The sequence below is a fragment of the Egretta garzetta genome, unplaced genomic scaffold (genome assembly GCF_000687185.1).
Source record: "Egretta garzetta isolate BGI_Z169 unplaced genomic scaffold, ASM68718v1 scaffold296, whole genome shotgun sequence".
Classification (NCBI taxonomy): Eukaryota; Metazoa; Chordata; class Aves; order Pelecaniformes; family Ardeidae; genus Egretta; species Egretta garzetta.
Genome location: NW_009259988.1, coordinates 369,298 through 375,206, shown reverse-complemented (window position 1 = coordinate 375,206; position 5,909 = coordinate 369,298).

Here is a 5,909-nt window from a genome sequence, read left to right as displayed (position 1 = left end):
GCATAGCTTCCAGGAGGATCTGCTCCATGATCTTGGTGGGCGCAGAGGTGAGACTGACTGGCCTGTAGTTCCCCAAGTCTTCCTTTTTTCCCTTTTTAAAAATGGGGGTTATGTTTCCCCTTTTCCAGTCAGTGAGAACTTCACCAGACTGCCACGACTTCTCAAATATGGTGGATAGTGGCTTAGCAACTTCATCTGCCAGTTCCTCAGGACTCGGGGATGCATCTCATCGGGTCCCATGGACCTATGCACCTTCAGGTTCCTTAGATGGTCTCGAACCTGATCTTCTCCTACAGCGGGTGGTTGGTCATTCTTCCAGTCCCTGCCCTTGCCTTCTGCAACTTGGGTGGTGTGGCTTGAGCATTTGCTGGTGAAGACTGAGGCAAAAACGTCATTGAGTACCTCAGCCTTCTCCCAGGTAATATATCCCAGGTAACCAGGTCTCCTGTTTCATTCCAGAGAGGGCCCACATTTTCCCTAGTTTTCCTTTTATCACCAACGTGTTTGAAGGCTAATGAAGAAATGACTTCGCAGATTTTGGCTCTGTCTTTATTCCCTTACCCTTCCCTTGCAAGGGAATTTGGCGAGTGTCAAAGGTCTGCTTGGATTCTTCAGGCAATGGAAAGGTTTTACATATCCCCAGGCTTGACTGTCTCTGCTGATAGCTCCCATATGATATAAACTGATTAGCAAAATGTCTAGAGTCAGGACAAAAGAACTATTAACTAAGAAAAAAAGAAAAGAACAAGAAATTTCTGCAATTTTAGAAAATTGTTACCAGTTGTACTTCCCATCCAGTTTGTTCCTCAGCAGTAGGAATGGCAGTGCAAGCACCCAGTTTGCCTACACCAAAGGACTCTAGGATCGCAGTTACAAATACTTCCAGTGTTGAGCTTGTGGTAGTTGGGGGGGGCTTTGTTTTGTTTTTTCCTAGCTGTTAGGATGGATTCCTGTCATCCCGAGAAACGCAGCAGGTATTTGGCAACAAGGCTTTCTGCAACCACACTTCATTGCCAACAGAGGTAGACCTCTCACTCTGGTCATCTTAAGTCAAAATGGGTGTCATGGTAGTTATTTGGTTTGGGGTTTTCTTAGATTGGGCTACAGTCTGGGAGTCTGAGCTGAAGTAATGTAATTTTCTTGCTGGTTTTAAGGGCTACCACTGGAAAAACCTGAGCTTTTTAGATGTAGTAGTGTGCATATCAGTCCAGATAAAGCACGTGGCTGCAGACTGGATCTGGACCTCTGAAGTAATGGAGGATCAAGAGTTGGATCCTGGTTTTGGTCCCAAAATGCCTAGTATTTTGTAAAAACATATTTTTCTCCAAATTGCTCTACTCCGCTACGTCGGGCAGTTAGTGCATGCGTGAACACCTCTGTGCTGCTACACGTCTGTCCGCACCCGCACCCGGGTAGCAGCACGCAGGTCCTGCGGTGTTCGCTTGCCCAGATAGATTCCCTTTCCCTGCTCTCTCCCTCCCGCTGCCTTCCCCGAGCCCCCCGGTGTGAATTAATGTCAGCAGTTTGGCGGCAGGAAATAGACTCACTCCCCTTGTCATTTTATTACGCAGCTCCCAAGAGCCAATAATCAGGCTCTGGCTGTGAAAAGGCCCCGGCTTAGGCAGCTTGATTAATGACTGGGGGTCACTGCGCACCACCTTTCCCACTGGATCTCTGAAGCACACATACAGCCCAGCTGGAAATGAACAGGCGTCTGAAAGTGAGGAATAAAGAGGCTGAACAATCAGGAACTGAAAACAGCCCCAGCCAAGACAAAAGGGAGGAAATGCTGCTTTTGCAGTGTCCCTCATCCATGAGCTGGGTTTTTTGGTTGGTTTTTTTTTTTTTTCCCCTGCAGTGAATTGAGTGGATTTGCTGCATTAACTGCTCTGGAGACAGGGAAGGGTGCGGGCCACGAGGATTTGGGAAATTTGGGATTTTGGCATAGGCTTTGGGAAATGTGAATGCTCCTTTTCCTTTGCTGCCCCTCTACCATCCGTTCTGTCTATACCTGCCTGCTAAAAAGGGCTGTGTGCCGCCAGCAAACTGAAATGAAGCCCAGTGTTTATGAAACACTGGGAAATGGGGAGGACTAAAATGGGAAATGAAATTTGAAAGGGAGTGAACGCTGCGAGCAGTTCTCTTCTGCACCTCCAGCCTCAGGCCCAGCCCCTGCTGCCTTCCCTGGCTCCTGGGGAAGGACAGGGTGGGAGGCTGGATGCACACCTCATTTCTCAGGAGCAGAGAGGCGTTCCTCCTGCACTGCCTTTTCTTCCTAGGTCCCGCTGTCACCTTTGAGAAAGGCTTCCCCCTGCAGCGCTTGCATAGCCGTGGCTGCTTCAAGCCAAGTTTGTCAGGTAGTTAAGCTCCCCTCCCTGCTTCATGCCAGCACCAGTCAGGAGGAGGCAGGATGTCCAGGCCCGTGTTATTAATTCCATTCCCCCCCCCGCCTCCCCAAGCAATGAAGTAACAAGCCAGCGAGTACCATTCGGGGGTGATGTAATTGGTCTTTACAGGAGGCCCAGGGAGATGTTCTGCCTTGAGACATATTAACCCCAAAGCTTTTCACTTCACTTGGTCAATAATTACTCTCTGCTTTCTTCCTATGCATGGCTCTGCCCAGAAACCCAGCTGTGGTGCTCAGTACAGACTCCCTTCTCGTAAATAACCTTTAGGGGTGGACCTAAGGTTGGGGCTATTTATTATCTTGCTTTTACAGACTTCATCCTCCAGGCCTCCAGCCTGAAGCCACATGCAGTGTGGTTCTCTTACCCCCTCTGCTCAGGTGCAGCCCACGGAGAAGCACATGCTGCAGTAAGCCTGCCCTGCAGAGGCAGTGTGGAAGTGAAGAACAGAGGTGATCTGCAAAATCCAGACACAGTTCAGCATCCTCCAAACTGTAAAATACAATTTCTGTCCTATGAGTGCAAACTTGGAGCGGTTCCATGGAGATGAGTTAAGTTCTTGGCGTCCCTGGAGTTACCACACATGCACCAGGGCACTGCAAGCGATGACTTGGACTCAAAGATCCTTTCTCTTACAATACCCACGTGCTTTGGTTCACCTCCAGGGTCTTGTCTGTGCCCAGAAGTTTTGCCTTTTTAACAATAGTGGTCTTGAAGCCACTCTAAATGCAGTAAACCAGTGTGTGAACATGAGGTTCAGTTTCAGGATATTTTAAGCTGAATTAAGAGATGAAGAGCACCAGCACAGCCTTTGTACTGGTTTACTAAATCAGTTAAAAATTATCTGTTGACATGTCAGGTGCACCATCATCCTGCTGTGGCTTCAGCAGTTGCTCTTCTTCCTATGCACAAATGCAAATTAACGTGCTTGAACTAGAACATTTTTTAATTGACTTTTAACTTAATACAAGGTAACTTTTGTTCGCTCTAATGACTTACAGTGGCTCGACTCACAGGGAGGGTGTCGCTTGCACTGCATTTAAGTCTTTGCAAAAGAGGTGTGAAATGTTGTTGTTGCCCTACTTTGCAGAATGAGGAGATACAGTGGAAGTGGGAGAAATCGGTCCAATAGCACTCAAGAAACTGGCAATAAAGAAGGCATGTCAGTCACTTGTAGGAACAGAGGGAGATTTTGGATTTAATTCACCTCAAATTTCAGTTGATTCTGCACAAGTGAGTGGTGATTTTTGATTCACTGCAGACGAGAAAAAATGCTGATTTTTCTGGCTGAGTCAGCTCTAAGAATCTGATTTGAGTATGGCAAGTTTTATTCTTTTGTTGTTAAAACAAAATAAATAACAAAAACATGTTCATCAGAAGAAGAAGTGAAATTTTGCCCTTGACTGAACTGATCTTTCTATTTTGTGAGTATGTAATTTCCTACTGTGATAGGCGCTTCTGTGTAAAACAGGCTGGGTTTGAGATGGCACGGGAGAGGAAAAGAGAATTGAACCGATGCAGTTAAAGTTTCCAAGACCTTGTGGACTAGGAATAGAAAATCTGCTTCTGTGAGGTCACCTTGTTCATGCTCACGCCCTACCCCAAATGCCTGCCTTTCCCAGCACTCGCTTTGTCCAGCCAGTTCTAAATGACTCCAGCAATGTGGTTCGCACTGCTTCCCTTGAGAAAGTATTTTGCAGTCTAACAGAGCTCACCAGTGGGAAAGATTTCCTGGTAATCAGTCTAAATTTTCTTTTGCTTGCTTTCATCCTGTTGCTAATTAGCTATAACCCATTGGCCCGTTTCTCCTCAGTGAAATTGCCTTCGAAAGCCCATTTCCAGCATATCACAGTTTCCCATTCCCTCGCCAGTTACCCATCCCTGTCTCTCCCCATCACTCACCATTTCCCCGGACAGGCTGGGCCCATGTGTTCTTGGTGTTATCCAACCGGGACACAAGACACTCTGATTTCCAAAGCCAGCATCCACAGAGCAGGGAGGTCGGTCTCAGAATTCACTGGAGCTTCAAAGAACTCAGGTCAAGATCCAGCAAACTCAATACCCGGGGAAATTAGGTTGCTAGGATCCCAGGATTGTTTATTATGCTCTCAACTTTAATTAGCTGTAAGTAACATCATGTCAGTGTTCTGCCACAAATGCTAAAGCTGTCAAGGCAATTTTACTGAGTCTGGCAGCTTAAATCAGAAACAAGAAAGTCAACATGTCAATAATGGATCTAGACATGATGGATATATTAAAGGGGAAACCTAAAAGTTCTGGACTTCATTATACTGACTTCAGCTCTGAAAATGTATGCCAGAGAAATCTGCACCTCATTGGAAAAGCCCCTTGGAGATATTGTTCTCAATTATGGGGCACTTCTCTTCACCTCCGTGCAGTTGGGTTTTGCAGTATATACCTTACCAAATAAATTAAGGAAAAGGGCAGGGGTGGAAATAACCCATTCGGGTTCCATTTCTACAAGTATATCTGTAGAAGTAGAGAGGGCATGGTGAATCTAAGGATGGGACTGTTACTCCCCTTTAAGAATGAACTGTAAAACCCCCGAAGAAAATGCAGTCATCCTTAACATCAGGCAGTTTTTTCACTTAGAGTTTCTGGGAGTGAAGTGCGTGGGACTATGACCGTCCTGGGAAGCCGAGAGGTGGTGTTTTGCTGGAAGATGCTAAAGTAGACGTTAGCAGTGTCTTCCCCCAGGGAGAGGTGTGCTCCATGGTAAGCTGGAAGGATCAGATTTGGGAAAGGCAAACCACGCGTGTTCCCGGTCCAAAAGGATCTGCCCTCTCCCCACCTTGAAGCAGCACCTCCCGCCTCAGGGGCTCTTTTGAAGATAAATGGCGCTGCCAGCTGAGCGGTGCTGGATTCGGCACTGCCCGGAGGCACCCGAGCAACATCGGGAATAGTGGCTGGCACAGCCAGGCCCATGCCGAGATCGCAGCAGTCGCACGCAATACTTGGAAAGAATTGAACGTGGATTTTTTTTTTGCAACAGACTTTGAAAACTTGTCCAGTGGCACGCTCAGAGACAGGAGATGTCTGGTGCGCAACTTTCCCCCTGTTTTAACATGGGAAAAGAGCTTTAAAGTGAACCTAGGTTCCAGTCCCTCTGTTTAAGCTTCCTCGGTGTAACTAGCACAAACAGTGCGACTGAAAGTCGGCCCTTGTAATGCCTCCTGCAGCCCGTGCCTTCCAAGCGGTGCTCTCTTGTCTCTGAGCCAGGACTGGTCTGTAGGTGTGTTGGTGAGGCTGATTTTTCACATCCATGTTGGGCTTTTTTTTAAAGCTTCCTTAGAAAAGCGCTGATGTCCTGGCCATTAGAGCAGCGCTGCTCCGATGCTGAAAACACAAACGCCGGCAGAGGCCCCGCTGTTCCCCTGCGCTCCCTCCCATGCTACCCCAGCACGCTTAGGAGAGGCGTCTGTATTTTCCTGTAAAAGTTCTTGGGTGTGAGGCTTTAGTGGGGAGTCACGAGGAGGAGATGAC